Raw genomic sequence first — 19,456 nt, forward strand, 5'->3', positions numbered from 1 at the left:
ACAGTCAGGAGTCCTCTTCCAGGCACTGCGACAGCTGCAGCAGACAACCTGCCAATCCTTGAATCATCGTCTTGACGCTACCACATTCCTCCTCTGGGTACTAAGCACTGCTGCAGCCGATGATCCACTAAGACTAGGTTCCGGCCCCACTGCAGTCAGTAGTCCTCTCTCCTGGCACCACCACCACCGCTGCAGTCGACTTCCTGCCGACACTGCCCCTGCTTCCCCGTAACGTCAGAAGATGAAGAAAAAGAAAAGACGAAAAAGGAGAAAAGGAGAAGGGAGCAGATGGGCTCAGGAGCCCGAACTCTACCTGTTGTACTGGTGCTGCCATCTGGACATGGTGTGCTGATTGTTTACATATTTCCTCTGCTCCCAGTGTAACAGTGATTACCACATGTCACTGGCAATGTTGCATTTATTCAAAGAGTCTTTCAGGGTGTCCTTACTGCATTTCATTTGCCTTCCTAGTGTTTGCTTATCATTAAAGAGCTTGGAGTACAGTTCTTGTCTAAGGAAGCTTGTGTTGGACAATGTTGCCAACTCATCGCAGCTGGTCATGCATGACCAGTGCATTGATACTCGGGATAGTGACATGGTAGATGTCTCTAACAATCTGCTCCTGTCACAATCACTGACACTGACACTGACCAGGAAAATCTGCAGCAAACCCCTAGACAACCTGGAAGTCAAGTGGAAGGATCAGGCAGAATCCAGAGAATCTCACCTATCTGACTCATCAAACACAGCCAGTCCCACCTATGACAGAGTTTGCACTCCAAAATTGGACAACTCAGCCGTCACATAACTACCCTCTCCCAACCCCACCCCACTAATCAGAGAGATAGCACATCATCCTTGACCCTGAGGTTCTGCCAAAGAAGGAAGTGTTTTACCTAGTGTTAATGAAGGAATGGCAATATAATTCTACATCAGGATTGTGGATGACTTAGATAGAAATTACCATTCATCTGCCACCCTTGACTTTCTAGATGTTAGAGGTTTGGAAGGTGCTGTTCGAGGAACATTGGTGAGTTGCTGGAGTGCATCTTATAGATGGTACCCATTGCTACCACTGTGCATCAGTGGTGGGTGAAATTAATGTTTAATGAAGTGGATGCAGTATTGCTCGAACCCACTGGTTTGCCCAGACTGTTGTTGATTTCTTGAATCTTTGACATCCCAGACAAAGAAGTACATTTGCTTGGCATTCCATCAATTTTTAAGGAGTTAGGTAAGTATGTACAAGTTAAAGGAAAAGAAAAATATGCTGTTTGGTTTAGATGAAGAATGGGAATAGAGGCTTCTGTGGGTCATAAATTCTGACATGCACCATTTAGTTGAATGATCCTTACTAGGCTCTAAATACTACATGATTCTATCTAACTATGTAATTGCAGACAACAATTCATGTTTATACAATAGCTTTTTGTGGTATAACATCTGGAAGTGCACCGTGAGTTATTTTGGCATAGACTATTATTGTCATCAAAATGTTTAGAGAAAAGTATTGTTAGGCTTGAGAGGACTGTTCTTAAAAATAACGACAACCATGTAACTAGACATATGAATGTGATTGCGCAATGTGAAGTAGTAGCTTCATGGAAGTTTTAAAAATCCTGCTCAGATATATTGCGAAAACTATCATTAGATTCCTGTTAAGAAATATACAATCTGCTGATCCTTAATTTCATTATTTTTGTGGCGATACTGTTGAACGATTAAATTACTGCTCGTGACACACTGCTGTTACCTTGCATTAAGTTTTGAAATGCTCTACTGGTTGGTTGTTCAAGGGATAATATTCCCACAAGGAAATAATTGCATCCAAAACTTGTTGCTAGGGTTACTGCCTTTGTGGGTGACATTCTGTTTGAGAGTCAAGTTTCATGCATTTGATTGTCTTCTAATTGAATTAAAACAACAATTCAAGTTGACCTATTGTAACAAGACTGATCAGTGAACAGAGGCTGCATATTAAATGATAATTAGCTTTTTCAGCAAAATAAACATAGAGTGGCTAACTTCGTAATTGCATGATTTTAACAGAAGGCTTTCTATATCTAAATTATAAATTTTGTGTAATATTTGAGCAAAATATCAGTCAACGATAAGATGATATGACTGTATTTTTGGCAGAATTTCTATTTAAAGTTAAATCATTATTCTACTATTCAGGAAAATCTACAATTGCAATAAAATGATCAGATCAATGTAATTCAAAATGACTAATACAATCAATAACAATGAACATAATTATGATAATTTGAAGTTATACTAATTCTTATTGGAAAGCTCCATTGTTTATAGTGCAATAACAGCTATCTCCCAGCACTTTCACTTCGTGTAAGCTACAGTATCATAAGAATAAAGTTAAAAATCACACAACACCAGGTTATAGTCCAACAGGTTTATTTGGAAACACTAGCTTTTGGAGTGCTGCTCCTTCCACTTCTTTGGAGTGCTTCCACATAAACCTGGCGTTATGTGATTTTTAACTTTGTACACCCCAGTCCAACACTGGCACCTCTAAATCATATCAGAAGTACATTTTGTGAAGCTTCATAAATATCAAACTTTAGAGTTCTCCTGCTGTTATTAAATCTTGAAACTTCCAGAAGAAAACACGCTGTTTAGGTCAATTCTATTGTGTCACGGATAATGTTAATTTCTCATCTTCATCCCAGTTTAATTCTCTGGAAACCCTTACTTATAACTTGCAGAATCTTGGGTGGAATGTTCAAAATTCCTGAATAATGTGGGCAATAGTGAGAAAGTTGGGAGAATCGCTTGAGGTGGCCAACAAGGAGCATCTCAATGCTGAGAGCAAAGTGTCCAGTTTTTCAATCAAGTGTTGAACGGTGAGATAAGATTCTCACTCATAAATTGCAAGAACCCTATTTTAATGTATTTTGCATGTATTAGCATGCATTAACATTTATTATTGCTTAATCTTTCTTGGTTATATGTTTTTGGAGATAAGTCTCTTGATTAAACTTAAAATATAAGCCTTAGCTATTAATTTAACCTGGTGCAGTGTTTCGTAGAGGAATAAGACAGTGTTATTTTCTGAGTCTGTAGATTGTGAAGGAGCAAAAATGACCTTTGCAGTGTTATGTACTTCTTGTCAGATGTGGGAGTTTAAAGAGAGTTTAAGGGTTACTGCGGATTATATCTGCCATAAATCCTGTTGGATGCGAATCTTATCAGATCGAATGGATCGGTTGGAGAGACAGATAGAAGCGATGAGGAATTTGCAACAGCAACGGTACATGATGGATGGCAGTTATAGGAAGGGGCGAAAGTCTCAGATACAGTCACATAGTTGGGTTAACTCCAGGAAGGGTAAGAGAGGTAGGCACCTAGGGCAGGAGTCTTTTGTGGATATGCCCATTTCAAACAGGTATGCTGTTTTGGAAAATGTAGGGGGTAATGGATTCTCAGGGGAACGTAGCACAAACAGCCAAGTTTCTAGTATTGAGACGAGGGGTACGTCGGCTTCCAAGAGATCAATTGTGTTAGGGGATTCTGTAGTCCGAGGTACAGGCAGATGTTTCTGTGGCCAGCAGAGAAAAAGCAGAATGGTGAGTTGTTTCCCTGGTGCCAGGATCAAGGATGACTCGGAGAGGGTGCAGAATGTTCTCAAGGGGGAGAGGGGCCAGCAAGAGGTCATTGTCCACATTGGAACCAACGATATAGGAAGGGAAAAGGTTGAGATTCTGAAGGGAGATTACAGAGAGTTAGGCAGAAATTTAAAAAGGAGGTCCTCAAGGCTAGTAATATCTGGATTACTCCCAGTGCTACGAACTAGTGAGGGCAGGAATAGGAGGATAGAGCAGATGAATGCATGGCTGAGGAGCTGGTGTATGGGAGAAGGATTCACATTTTTGGATCATTGGCAGCTGTTTTGGGGTAGAAGTGACCTGTACAAGAAGGAATGGATTGCACCTAAATTGGAAGGGGACTAATATACTGGCAGGGAAATTTGCTAGAACTTGGAGGATTTAAACTAGTAAAGTGGAGGGGTGGGACCCAGGGAGATAGTGAGGAAAGAGATCAGTCTTAGACTGGTACAGTTGAGAACAGAAGTGAGTCAGGGCAGGCAGGGACAAGGCAGGACTAATAAATTAAACTGTATTTATTTCAATGCAAGGGGCCTAACTGGGAAGGCAGATGAACTCAGGGTATGGTTAGGAACATGGGACTGGGATATCATAGCAATTACAGAAACATGGCTCAGGGATGGGCATGACTGGCAGCTTAATGTTCCAGGATACAAATGCTGTAGGAAGGATAGAAAGGGAGGCAAGAGAGGAGGGGGAGTGGCATTTTTGATAAGGGATAGCATTACAGTTGTGCTGAGGGAGGATATTCCCAGAAATACATCCAGTGAAGTTATTTGGGTGGAACTGAGAAATAAGAAAGGGATGATCACCTTGTTGGGATTGTATTATAGACCCCCCAGTAGTCAGAGGGAAATTGAGAAACAAACTTGTAAGGAGATCTCCGCTATCTGTAAGAATAACAGGGTGGTTATGGTCGGGGATTTTAACTTTCTAAACATCGACTGGACTGCCATAGTGTTAGGTTAGATGGACCGGAGTTTCTTAAGTGCGTACAAGACAATTTTCTGATTCAGTATGTGGATATATCTACTAGAGAAAGTGCAAAACGTGACCTACTCTTGGGAAATAAGGCAGGGCAGGTGACTGAGGTGTCGGTGGGGGAGCACTTTGGGGCCAGCGACCATAATTCTATTTGTTTTAAAATAGTGATGGAAAAGGATAGACCAGATCTAAAGGTTGAAGTTCTAAATTGGAGAAAGGCCAATTTTGATGATATTAGGCAAGGAGTTTCGAAAGCTGATTGGAGGCAGATGTTCGCAGGTAAAGGGACGGCTGGAAAATGGGAAACCTTCAGAAATTAGATAACATGAATCCAGAGAAAGTATATTCCTGTCAGGGTGAAAGGGAAGGCTGGTAGGTATAGGGAATGCTGGATGACTAAAGAAATTGAAGGTTTGGTTAAGCAAAAGAAGGAAGCATATGTCAGGAAGATGACAGGATAGATCGAGTGAATCCTTAGAAGAGTATAAAGGAAGTAGGAGTACACTTAAGATGGAAATCAGGAGGGCAAAAAGGGGACATGAGATAGCTTTGGCAAATAGAATTAAGGAGAATCCAAAGGGTTTTTACAAATATATTAAGGACAAAAGGGTAACTAGGGAGAGAATAGAGCCCCTCAAAGATCAGCAAGGTGGCCTTTGTGTGGAGCCACAGAAGATACTAAATGAATATTTTGCATCAGTATTTACTGTGGAAAAGGATATGGAAGATATAGACTGTAGGGAAATAGATGGTGAAATAGATGTCCATATTACAGAGGAGGAAGTGCTGGATGTCTTGAAACGGGTAAAGGCGGATAAATCCCCAGGACCTGATCAGGTGTACCCGAGAACTCTGTGGGAAGCTGGAGAAGTGATTGCTGGGCCTCTTGCTGAGATATTGGTATCATCGATAGTCGCAGGTGAGGTGCCGGAAGACTGGAGGTTGGCAAACGTGGTGCCACTGTTTAAGGAGGGTGGTAAAGACAAGCCAGGGAACTATAGACCGGTGAGCCTGATCTCAGTAGTGGGCAAGTTGTTGGAGGGAACCCTGAGGGACAGGATGTACATGTATTTGGAAAGGCAAGGACTGATTAGGGATAGTCAACATGGCTTTGTGCGTGGGAAAACATGTCTCACAAATTTGATTGAGTTTTTTGAAGAAGTAACAAAGAAGATTGATGAGGGCAAAGCAGTAGATGTGATCTATATGGACTTTAGTAAGGCGTTTGACAAGGTTCCCTATGGGAGACTGATTAGCAAGGTTAGATCTCATGGAATACAGGGCGAACTAGCCATTTGGATACAGAACTGGCTAAAAGGTAGAAGACAGAGGGTGGTGGTGGAGGGTTGTCTTTCAGACTGGAGGCCTGTGACCAGTGGAGTGCCACAAGGATCAGTGCTAGGTCCTTTACTTGTTGTCATTTACATAAATGATTTGGATGCGAGCATAAGAGGTTCAGTTAGTAAGTTTGCTGATGACACCAAAATTGGAGGTGTAGTGGACAGCGAAGAGGGTTACCTCAGGTTACAATAGGATCTGGACCAGATGGGCCAATGGGTTGAGAAGTAGCAGATGGAGTTTAATTCAGATGAATGCGAGGTGCTGCATTTTGGGAAAGCAAATCTTAGCAGGACTTATACACTTAATGGTAAGGTCCTCGGGAGTGTTACTGAACAAAGAGACCTTGGAGTGCAGGTTCATAGCTCCTTGAAAGTGGAGTCGCAGATAGATAGGATAGTGAAGACGGCGTTTGGTAACCTTGCCTTTATTGGTCAGAGTATTGAGTAGAGGAGTTGGGAGGTCATGTTGCGGCTGTACAGGACATTGGTTAGGCCACTGTTGGAATATTGCGTGCAAATCTGGTCTCCTTCCTATTGGAAAGATGTTGTGAAACTTGAAAGGGTTCAGAAAAGATTTACAAGGATGTTGCCAGGGTTAGAGGAGTTGAGCTATAAGGAGAGGCTGAACAGGCTGGGGATGTTTTCCCTGGAGCATCGGAGGCTGAGGGGTGACCTTGGAGAGGTTTACAAAATTATGAGGGGCATCGTTAGGGGGGACCTTATAAAATCATGAGGAGCATGAATAGGATAAATAGACAAAGTCACTCTTCCCTGGGGTGGGGGAGTCCAGAACAAGAGGGCAAAGATTTTGGGTGAGAGGGGAAAGATATAAAAGAGACCTAAGGGACAACGTTTTCACCCAGAGGGTGGTACATGTATGGAATGTGCTGCCAGAGGATGTGGTGGAGACTGGTACAATTGCAACATTTAAGAGGCATTTGGATGGGTATGTGAATTGGAAGGGTTTGGAGGGATATGGGCCGGGTGCTGGCAGGTGAGACGAGATTGGGTTGGGATATCTGGTCGGCATGGACGGGTTGGATCGAAGGGTCTGTTTCCATGCTGTACATCTCTATGACTCTATTAATGTGCAGTTTCCCATTCTCTCATATGCCAGTTAGGAACTTGATGGCAGCACTTCCTTACTTGAAAGTCAGAGCCAGGCGCTAACATCTTATGGTACACGCCATGGAAGTGACCACATGCATCTCCTGTCCATAGATCTCAATAGCAGACAGATATGATCTCTCCATCTCTATTGGCATATCTCCAATCCACTTGCTACTCTGTTCTGCAATTTCGTACCACACCCTGGAGCCCAAAGGCACTTTTCATGGAATGATGCTGCCAAGACACTTTGTGCAAGGCACAGACATCTAACTCAACCAGGATGAGCACTCGAATCCTCACTTACTCCGAGTGCTCATTCACTTCATGCATACTTGGATTCCCACAGCATACTTGGATTCCCACAACATCCTTGCCTTGCCTTTCCTTATCATTCCTTTTCACAATTTGCCCCCTTATATTCCCACAGGTCTTCTGAAGGAGAAATCAAAGGACCCAAAACAGTAACTCTATTTTCTCTCTACAGGTACTTCCAGACCTGCTGAGTTTCTCTCGCAATTTCTGTTTTAGTTTGTTTAAGATCTCCAGCACCTGGAGTTTTTGTTTTGTTTTATTTATTATAGCTCTTCTATCTTGCATTGTTATTTGGTGCAGATTTAAAGCCAGGCAGCTTGTCATGCCTGACAATAATCTTCAGTGAAGGGAGTATACATGTTGCTGTACGTGTATAATTGTATAATGTCAATCTCACATCTGCATCATGTGTCAGTTGTGAATGTGGTAAGTATATTGCATGCACATCAATCAAATAGCTATGTATAAGTTGAGTCAAGGGAGACACTCTTCAGTCAGGGACTTCTGACACAAAAAGTGTCACAGAAAGGGGAGCTAGTGGTAGCTAGTGGTATTATTGCTGGACTGTTCATCCAGAGACCCAGATAATGTTCCAGCAACCTTGGTTTGAATCTTGCCATGGCACATAGTGGAATTTGAAGTCAGTTTAAAAAAAAAAGCTGGAATTAAAAGTCTAATGATGACGATGAATCCATTGATAACTGTCAGAAAAGCCCATCTGGTGAACTAATGTCCTTTAGAGAAGGAAACTGTCATCCTAACCTGGTCTGGCCTACGTATGACTCCAGACCCACAGTAATATGGTTGACTCTTAAATGCCCTCTGGGCAAATAGGAATGGGCAATAAATACTAGCCTGGCCAATGATGTCTTCATCCTGTGAATGAATAGAAACAAAAGTCAAAGCACCAGGGTCCCGGGTTCAGTTGCAGCCTCTGGCGACTATGTGGAGTTTGCACGTTCTCCCCATGTCCATGTGGTTTTCTCTCACAGTCCGAAGATGTGCAGGTCAGGTGAATTGGCCATGCTAAATTACCCATAGTGTTCGGTGCATTAGTCAGGGAAATGGGTCTGGGTGGGTTATTCTTCGGAGGGTCGGTGTGGACTGGTTGGACCGAAGATCCTGTTTCCACACTGTAGGGAATCTAGTCTAATCTAATCTCCAGTATCAGCCTGGGAATTGGGCATGGTCATTGTGCCATTTGGGGTGGTCAGGGTTGGGGTGCGTACCTTTTCAGTCTGGGGAGTGAGCCTGGGTAATTGTTGTGGGTCCAGTACAACCAGTCTGGTAATTGTTATCAGTCAGTAGGAGAGCTGCACAGTTTTGAGTTGGGTCTGGCCAGCCATCATTTGAGACTGTTCATCCAACTGGATCAAAGCGTGGGCCTCCATTGTCCTGGGGGTCCATCAACTAAATTCGAGGGACATTTATCAGGGTATACAACTATGGGAAATAAATTGGGATTTCAATTGTGTTGACTGAGAGCAGCATACTGGGATGCAGAGAAGAACAGTCTTGTGTGAGGAGGTAACTCAATATTTGAGGAAATAGGATAGAATGTGAAATTGAAAGGGGTAACAGGGAAGGGTGTCATCGATGGTGAAGACCACCCTGGCATTGATGGGGTACAGTGAACTATAATTGACATGTTGATTCAATATGTCTGGAGAAAGAACGCCTCATCTTCCGCCTCAAGACCCTCCAACCCCATGGCATCAATGTGGATTTTACCAGTTCCCTCATTTCCCCTCCTCCCCACCTTATCAGAGTTCCAACCTTCCAACTTGGCACCACCCTCATGACCCGTCCTACCTGTCTATCTTCCTTCCCACCTATCCGGTCCACGCTCCCCTCCGACCTATCACCATTACCTCCACCTCCACATCTATCTATTACACTCTCAGCTACCTTCCCCCCAGCCCCACCTCCCTCCCATTTATTTCACCACCCCCTCGGCTGTTTGCCTCATTCCTGATGAAGGGCTTTTGCCGATAACATCGATTCTGATGAGCCTGAGACTTCCTGTATGAAATGCGATTGCTGTTTCCATCCATTGGCCTGGAAATAACATGTGCATAATGGAGCTGAAAATGGCTGCAACCACACTTGAAATGGCTGATGTAAATGCTTCAGTCTAAGAGGGAGTAGTTATCACGTTTGAGTGATTTGAGGCCCTTCAAAGGGCAATAGCATTACAAAGACAGACATACCATATAGCTGAAGGACACCTGCATGCATGATATCCTGTGTGAACCTTGGGCATTATCCTATTTTGTGAGCAACAAATCCTGTCCGCAGGCACCTTAAAACACATGCTGCAGTATCAGGTATTGAAGATCTGGACCCCCCCCCACCCCCAGAAGAGGGGCCTCGGTTTCATGATCGGTCAAAAGAATTACTAGGAGTACAGTCTGTTTAAAGCAAGGTTACCAGCTTAATGAAATAAGGCAGTCTGGCGCAGATTTGTTCAGCAACAAAGAGGTTAAAGCTTCTGTGTTCCGTGGAGAAATTGCGCAATTGGATATGAGCATAAGAGGTATAGTTAGTAAGTTTGCAGATGACACCAAAATTGGAGGTGTAGTGGACAGTGAAGAAGGTTAGCTCAGACTACAACAGGATCTTGATCAGATAGGCCAATGGACTGAGAAGTGGCAGATGGAGTTTAATTCAGATAAATGCGAGATGCTGCATTTTGGGAAAGCAAATCTTAGCAGGACTTATACACTTAATGGTAAGGTCCTAGTGAGCATTGCTGAACAAAGTGACCTTGGAGTGCAGGTTCATAGCTCCTTGAAAGTGGAGTCACAGGTAGATAGGATAGTGAAGAAGGCGTTTGGTATGCTTTCCTTTATTGGTCAGAGTATTGAGTATAGGAGTTGGGAGGTCATGTTGCGGCTCTATAAGACATTGGTTAGATCACTGTTGGAATATTGCGTGCAATTCTGGTCTCCTTCCTATCGGAAAGATGTTGTGCAACTTGAAAGGGTTCGGAAACGATTTACAAAGATGTTACCAGGGTTGGAGGATATAAGCTATAAGGAGAGGCTGAACAGACTGGGGCTGTTTTCCCTGGAGCGTCGGAGGCTGAGGGGTGACCTTATAGAGGTTTACAAAATTATGAGTGGCATGGATAGGATAAATAGACAAAGTCTATTCTCTGGGGTCAGGGAGTCCAGAACTAGGGGGCATAGTTTTAGGGTGAGAGGAGAAAGATATAAAAGAGACCTAAGGGGCAACTTTTTCACGCAGAGGGTGGTACGTGTATGGAATGAGCTGCCAGAGGATGTGATTGAGGCTGGTACAATTGCAAAATTTAAAAGGCATTTGGGTGGATATGTGAATAGGGAGGTTTGGAGGGATAAAGGCTGGGTGCTGGCAGGTGGTACTAGATTGGGTTGGGATATCTGGTCGGCATGGACAAGTTGGACCGAAGGGTCTGTTTCCATGCTGTACATCTCTGTAACTCTATGACTCTAATTACCATTGAACAAAAAGCAAGTTTTATGTTTTTTAAGAGACAATACAAGGAAAGACCAATCAAATGTAATAAGGTGACATGATTGACAGCAGGTTGATCCAATGATATTTCCTGGGAAATGGTTTTGTCTTACGCACATTATCTTCTCATACTTGTAGTTCAAGGTTAGTACGAGTGGTCAGTTAATGTTTAATGATTCAGTTTATGAAGACTCCATTGTCTGCTTTATCTTCAAATTCAGCTAACTCAACAGAGCAGAAATGCAGGTTCACAGTGTCAAATCATAACTTGAAGCCATTTTGTTGTGTTATTTTAAAATTGAAAAGCCATTTTGTGGTTAATAAAAGCCTACATATACTTGTTGCTCCTGACAACAGCCTAAATTCAAATTTTAAATCTTCAGTATCAGTCTCACTAATGGCTGTGATGCACAAGCAATGTATTGTGGCCTGGAAAGATTCACCCTAGTTCCTAAAGTAGCACTAACCTTCTAAGTTCCCATAACCTGCACATGCTGCAGGAGCTGCTCAATTCACACCTTGAACCACAAAACCTTAGGTAGTGTTAGGGATGGCTGTGCTCTGCATTTTTTGTCTTATAATTGCAGCTAGACAGAATTCGTTCACACAGCTGATAGTGATAAATGAACATACATTTCAAAATATAGTAATGGTATTGACAATGAAGTGTCACCAATGTGCCCTCAGAAGGTTGTTATTCATTCCCTCTGACTATATCTTGATGCAGTCTGGAGGTCTGCAGCTGTGATGGAGGGAACATGCCACACAGTGGAGTCTATTGGCCTTGTAATTCTGGGAACCCTGGGGGTGCACAGGGCTCGTGGTGTTAGATATGCTGAATGGGTCATCCTAGAGGTGGGTGTGCCCATGTTGGCTTGAACTCCCACAGGACTGAAGGAGGCAGGTAGATTGGATGTGAAAGGCCAGCCACCTCTGGAGTGTCCTGAGCGTAGATTTCCAGGGAATCCGCGTGTTGTTTCTTCTTCATCTGGGTCCTATTGGAATTGCTTTATTTCCTTATGAGGAAGGACACTTTGTGTGAGGTCAAGGGCGCTTAACGCTCTGTGGAGTGCAGATGTGTGTGTGAATCCAGCAAACACTGAGTGTGCTGGATCGACTCCATTGCAGCTGCCAGACTGTCTGAGGAGGCAGCTAGAGGTTTGCATGCCTGAAGTAATATGGTGCCATCAGGTTTGGTGCAGTTCAGTTTATCCAATCCCTCCAATGAACCTGTTGCTGCTCCTGTGTCTGCTTGTTCATTTTGGTGAACTTCTTACTCGCTGATCGGATGGGATGTTTTCAGCCTGAAGCTGAGTAAGTCAGAGTCCTATGGCACAGACACAGGCCCTTTGGCCCAAACTGGTCCAAGCCGACCAAAATGTCAGTCCACACTAACTCCATTTCCCTGCTCTTGGCTGATATCCTTCTAATCCTTTCTTATCCATGCATTTGTGAAAGTGACTTTTAAGTGTTGTTAATGTACCTGCCTCAACCACCTCTGCAGGCAGCTAATTCCATATGCATGCCACCCTCTGTGTAAGAAAAGTTGCCCCTCAGGTTTCTTTTTATTCTTTCCCCTCTAACCTTAAACTGAAGCCCTCTAGTCCTCGAATCCCCAAACCTGGGGAAAAGACTGAGTGTGTTCACTCTATCCATGCCTTTCATAATCTTATACACCTCTTTAAGGTTCCCCCCCTCAATCTCCTACGCTCTAAAGGAAAATGTCCGAGCTTGTCCAACCTCCCCCTGTAACTCAGACTGTTGAATCGAGGCGACATCATTGTAAATTTCTTCTGCACTCTTTTCAGTTTGATAACATTCTTCCTTTAACAGGGTGACCAAAACTGAGCACAATACTCCAAGTGCTGCCTCACCAACATCCTGGGCAACTGCAACATAACTTCCCAACTTCTCTACTCAATGCCCTGACTGACGAAGGGCAGTGTGCCTGAAGCTGCCTTCATTATCCTGTCTACCTGTGTCTCCACTTTCAGAGAACTGTGAACCTTAACTCCAAGATCCCTCTGTTAAGTCCCGACCATTTATCATGAAACTCCTACCTTGATTTGACTTTTCAAAATGCAAGACCCTCACACTTACCTATATTTCACTCCATTTGCCATTTCTCGGCCCACTTTCCTAGCTGATCAATGTCCTGCTGCAATTTCTGAGAACCTTCCTCACTGTCCACGATACCGCTTATTTTAGTGTCATCAGCAAACTTACTAATCATGCCTTGTACATTCTCATCCAAATAATTGATACGGATAACAAACAGTAATGGGCCCAGCACCGAGCCCTGAAGTACTCCACTAGTCACAGGCCTCCAGTCCGACAAACATCCTTCCATTATTACCGTCTGCTTCCAACAAAAAGCTAATTTTGTATCCAATTTGCCAGCTCGCCCTGGATTTTATATGATCTACTCTTCCAGAACAGCCTACCGTGTGGATCCTTATCAAAGGCCTTACTGAAATCCATATAGACTCTATCTACCACCCTTCCCTGTCAACTTTCTTGGTCATTTCTTCAAAACACTCTAACAAATTTGTGAGGCATGATTTCCCACTCTCAAAGCCATGCTGACTACCCTTAATCAAACCCTACCTTTCCAAATGCATGGATATCTTATCCCTCAGAATCTTCTCAAGTAACTTACCCACTGCAGATGAGTTTGCTGGTCTATAGTTCACAGATCTTTCTTTGCAGCCCTTCTTGAATAATGGCACAATATTCGCTGCCCTCCAGTCTTCCAAGACCTCACCTGTGGCTGACAATGATGTAAAAATATCAGCCAGAGCCGCTTCAATTTCTTTTGTAGCCTATTGCAGTGTTCTTAGACATATCTGGTCAGGACCAGGAGATTTATCCACCTTCATATGTTCTTATACATCCAACACCACCTCTATTGTGATATGGACTATCCCCAAAATATCACCACTAATTTCCCCAAGTCTTCACTTCTTTCTCTGTGGTAAATACAAGGGAGAAATATATATTGAGAACCTTGCCCATCTACTGCGGTTCTACATATACATGTCCACTTTGGTCGTCAAGGGCCCTATTGTCTCTCTAGTTATTCTTTTTCCTTTAATATACTTAAAGTACCCCTTTGGATTCACTCTAATCTTCTCAGCCAAGGTATCTCATGCCCCCTTTTTGCCTCCTGATTTCCTTCTTCAGTAAACTCCTGTATTCCCTGTATACTTTAAGGGATTCTCTTGATCCCAGCTGCTTGTGCCTGAGCCACAACTCCTTTTTTCTGATCAATGCCTCAATATCTGTTATCCAGGGTCCCCTATTCTTGCCAACCTTGCCCTTCACCCTTACAGGAACATATAGACTTTGAACTCTAGCTGTCTCACTTTTAAAGGCCTCCCATTTGCTAGAGGTCCCTTTGCCTGCAAACAAACTACTCCAATCAACCCCTGCAAGGTCCTTCCATCAAAATTCACCTTGACCCAATTTAGAAATTGAAGCTGTGGATCAGTTTTAGACCTCTTTTAAAATTAATAGAACTATGATCACTGGCCCCAAAGTGCTCCCCACTGTCATGTCCGCCACCTGACCCGCTCTATTTCCCAAGAGTAGGTCGGGTTTTGCCCCTTTCTGAGTAGGACTGTCTCGACATTTCTTCGGCCAGAGAGTAATGGAATTCATTGCCTCAGAGCACAGTGGAGGCTGGGACAGTAAATGTCTTCAAGGCAGAGATTGATAAATTTTTGATCTCGCAAGGAATTAAGGATTGCTGGGCGAGTGTGGTGTTGAAATGCCCATCAGCCATGATTGAATGGCGGAGTGGACTCGAAGGGCCGAATGGTCTTATATACTGCTTGAGGAAACTTTCCTTAACAAATTCTACCCTATATCAACCCTTAACACTCTGGCACTCCCAGTCTATGTTAGGAAAATTAAAATCCCCTGCTATGACATCCATATTGCTCCTGCAACTTTCCTCAATCTCCCTGCATATTAGTTCCTCTAATTCCCGTTGACTGTTTGGGGGCCTATAGTACAATCCCAATAACTTGTCCATCCCGTTCTTATTTCTTAGCTCCAAATACAAAACCTCACTGGATGATCCTTCAGTTATTTCATCCCTGATTACTGATGTAATAATCAAAAATGCAACTCCCAGTCCCCTCCTTCCACCACCTCTGTCCTACCTAAAGCACCTCTACCCTAGTATATTAAGCAACCAGTCCTGTCCCTCCCTTAGCCATGTTTCTGTCGTGGCTATAATATCCCAGTCCTATATAACTATATAACTGAGTTCAACAGGCATTCCTTGCTCCCTGTTATGTTCCAGCTTTCGACTTATTGTCTCTGATTACCATATCCCCAATGAACCTCGCACTTGCCTCCCTGCTGTTGAGGATCCCATCCCCCCTGCCAATCTAGCACTAGTGGTGGCTAGTGTCTTGGTCCCCCTCCAGTTCAGATGCAACCTGTCCCTCTTGAGCAGGGCACCTCTGCCCTAGAAAAGATCCCAATGATCTAAAAGTCTGAATCCCTGCCCACTGCATCTATTCTTTAGCCAAGCATTCATCTACTATATCCTCCGTTCTTAGCGTCACTAGCACATGGCACTGGAAATAATCCAGACATTATCGCGAATGAGGTCCAGGTTTTTAACAATTTTCCTAGCTGTCTATAATCAGTCTGTAGGACCTCATCCCCATTTCTACCTATGTCATTTGTGCCAACGTGTGCAATGACTTCTGGCTGCTCACCCTCCCCCTTGAGAACGTTCTGCACCTGCTCTGAGACATCTGGGAGGCAACACACCATCCTGGATTTCCGTTTGCAGCCAAAGAACCTCCTATCTGACCTGTAACTAATGAATCTTCTATCACTGAGGTCCTGTTTACCTTTACCCTTTTCCTGCTGTGCCCCAGAGCCAGTCGTAGTGCCACCAACCTGCCTACTGCAGCTTTCCCCTGAACAGTCATTCCCCATCCCTCAACACCCCCAACAGTATCCAAAACGATATACTTGTTTTCGAGGGGAATGGCCACAGGAGATTCCTGGACACTCTGCCTACTCTCCTTGCCTTTCCTGGTCGTCACCCAGCTACTCTTTGCCTGCATTTTCGATGTGACTAACTCACAAAAACTCTTAGTTACGAAGCGCTCAGCATCTTGGATGATCCTGAGTGCATCCAGCTCCAGTTTCCTAACATGGTCTCCCAGGAGCTGCAGCTGAGTGCACTTCACCCAGGTGTTGTCATCAAGGATAATGGAAGTGCCCCTGAGTTCCCACATCCTGCAGGAGGAGCATGCAACCAGCCTAACTGCCATCTCAACTGTTGTAAAACTAAAACGGAAAGTTAAAAGGAGCTTACCTGTACATTTTTGCTAAGCCACTGCTTTCCAAAGCCCCTTGAGCCAAAGCCTTACTACTTACTCTGCCATCAACAAATTTTGCAACATCATATCTTTCTAGCCCTCCATTTTGTTTTTGGTTAGAGGAGGAAAGGAAAGAAACACTATAGTGATGTAGTGAGCCTGTGATCAAAGAGTGCTTAAGGTCCAAACACTACCCATAAGTCCATAAGAAATAGGAGTGGGAGTAAGGCCATTTGGCCATCAAGTCCACTCTGCCATTCAGTCGTAGCTGATCAGCATTTCAATGCCACTTACCCACACTCTCCCTGTATCCCTTAATTCCTTGCGAAGTTAAGAATTTATCAATCTCTGTCTTGAAGACATTTACCATCCCGGCCTCCATTGCGCTCCGTGGCAGTGAATTCCACAGGCCCACAGGCTGAAGAAACGTCTCCTGATTTCCATTCTAAATTGACCCTGTCTAATTCTAAGGCTGTACCCATGTGCCCTAGTATCCCCACCTGACAGAACAATTTCCCAGCGTCCACCCTTTCTAAGCCATGCATTGTCTTGTAAATTTCTATTAGATCTCCCCTCAGCCTTCTAAAGTCTAACGAATACAATCCCAGGATCCTCAGCCGCTCATCGTATGTTAGGCCTACCAATCCAGGGATCATCTGTGTGAATATCCGCTGGACACCCTGCAGTGCCACTATGTCCTTCCTGGGGTGTGGGGCCCAAAGTTGGATACAGTTTTCTAACCAGAGCTTTATAAAGTCTCAGTAGCACATCACTGCTTTTACATTCTAACCCTCTTGAAATAAATGACAATGATATAGTGTTTGGGCCTTAAGCACTCCTTAACACCAGGCTCACAACAACCTGCCCTTCAGTGCAGGTGATTGCTTGTCCTCAGTAGATGTCTTGCTGAGGTCCTCCTGGTAGTGGACACTAGTTGATGCAAATCTTCACCTTGATAGCCTCTGCTGGTCTGGTTTCCAGCTGTCCTGTGTATGCTGGTGTCCTGGGTGTTTCTTTCTTGTACAACTGCAAAGTCATGGCAGTGATATGCTCATTAGCATGTGCTCCCAATTCTAATTTAGCTGAAGTATCCTCCAAGGCAGGAATGGGCAATTCATTCTTCCAAGGGGCCACATGTCAAACCTGAGTTTTGTTGGAGGACCGAACCAACAATAAGTTGAACATAATTCTGCTCGGTATTAATTTTCTCCCATTGTAAAAAGTACTAAATTATATAGTTTTGCACTGAAACTTGTAACCAAAAGAATAAGGATATTCTGTTACAATAAAGATATGAAATTGTGGAGTAGGTCAAATATGGAAGAAATAAACAGTAAAAACAATAATTTCAGTATTTCATTTTATTTTTAACATGTTAATCTTACAAACCAATAATGAAAAATTGTTTCATTATTGTTCAGTATTACAAACAACAAACAACTCTATACAAAAAGCAATAAGTGCTTTTGATGTTTTTCAGTTCATTTTACTTGTTTAGTGAGAAAAATCCAGTCTGTTTTAGGCTTGAACAAGTGCACTGAAATCTGGTTGAATGTCTGAGGTGGATATGTGAAGGACAGCTGAGAGGTGATCATCAGTGATAGAGGATCTGTATTTGGATTTGTTGAACTTCATCACTGAGAATGTCTGTTTGCATCTATAGGTAGATCCAAAGAGGACTAGAATCTTCTGAGCATGCCTCCTCATGTGTGGAAAGTTCTCCTCTTTGAGGGAAGAGTAAAAATCAAGCGGTGAGACTGATCTAAAGTACTCTGCCAGAAGTGTGTCAGACTGCAGGTCAATGAGTTCAAGCTGAACATCACTAGATGCATTCTCCATGTTGCATGTAAATGGAGAAAAAATCATATGCATTTCATTCTCAACCGTTTTAAAGTCTTGAAATCACCTTGAAAATTCACCATGCAGTGCTTCTAACATAGAACCTGTGGAAGTGATCAGCTGAAGGTGCGGCTTCCTTCAGTGTTGGCAAGTGGGTGAGAATGTTGTCCTCCATTTCGCTTGAGAGAAGCTGCAACTTTCTCATAAACGCCTTCACCAAGTTGTACATTTCATGCACAAAAAGGCCCTTACACTGCAGTTTCATATTTAGTTCATTCATAAGTGCAGTCACATCAACAGCAAAACCAAGGTTTGCAATCCAGTCTGCATCTGAAAGCTGTGGAATGCCATTCCCTTTCTTCACACAGAAATCTTGAATCGCTTCTCTCAGGTCCCATACACTTTTCAGCATTTTTCCCAGGCTGAGCCACCTGACAGCCTATGTCACGATGTTCAGTCTCATTTTCCTCCAAAAGTACAACAAACTGCCTGTGATTCAAAGCTCTTGCCCCAATGAAGTTAACTATTTTAATTACAACATCAACCACATGGTTAATTTTTAACACTGACTTACACAACACTTCCTGATGTATAATACAATGCAAAAATACCAATTTCTGTTCAGGGTCAATTTCTGTCACTTTATCCTGCATTCTCTTTAAGAGTCCAACAATGTTTCCCGTTAGATTTGGACAACCATCTGTTGTAACACCCGCCAGCTTGTCCCATTTTAGTTCCAACGTGTCCAAACATGCATTTACCTCCGTGAACAGATCACTACCAGTTGTTCCTTTCATTGACTGCATGGCTGCCAGCTCCTCCGTGATTTTAAAGTCCGTAGTTATCCCACGTACGAAGATGAGTAGCTGGGCTGTGTCACGTACGTCACAGCTCTCATCCAAAGCCAAGGAAAAAAAGTAAAAGTTGACCGTTCTGTGCTGCAGCTGAAGCTCCAGATTTCTCGCGATGTCCCCAGTACTTCTCGTTACAGTGCGTCGGGAGAGGGGCACATTCTCAAATGCCTCCTTTTTCTCCGGGCATATTAGTTCTGTAGAGTCCAACAAGCACTCCTTTATAAACTCTCCATCAGAAAACGGTTTACTGTTTTCTGGCAATTTTGTGGGATATGACATAACATGTCTTGGCATGAGCTGACATTTTGAGGGCTAACCAGCAAGCATCACTTTTAGCTGTTCACGCATGCATGCACATACACGCGCATGTATGTCCATACGTAAATAAATAAAGCATCCTTTTCAAAACAAAAGCAACACAGTTGTATTGCGTGCATGGCGTAAATACTTTTTCATTTATGTTCTAATTTACGATTGACCTCACGCAGGCCGGACAGGAACGACCAAAGGGCCCACGGGCCGTAAAATGCCCAGGTCTGCTCCAAGGT

At 43.4% G+C, this 19,456-nt stretch overlaps 1 protein-coding gene and 1 pseudogene across 1 annotated transcript in view; one reads left to right on the plus strand and one right to left on the minus strand.

Annotated features, from left to right (window-relative positions):
- thnsl1 (threonine synthase like 1) overlaps positions 1-19,456 on the plus strand; it is a 49,499-nt gene that overhangs the window by 7,249 nt on the left and 22,794 nt on the right.
- On the minus strand, positions 17,746-19,187 carry LOC148149973 (general transcription factor II-I repeat domain-containing protein 2A-like; annotated as a pseudogene).

This window comes from Chiloscyllium plagiosum, unplaced genomic scaffold, assembly GCF_037043375.1.
Source record: "Chiloscyllium plagiosum isolate Xiang-an unplaced genomic scaffold, Cpla_swu_hap1 HiC_scaffold_5, whole genome shotgun sequence".
NCBI lineage: Eukaryota > Metazoa > Chordata > Chondrichthyes > Orectolobiformes > Hemiscylliidae > Chiloscyllium > Chiloscyllium plagiosum.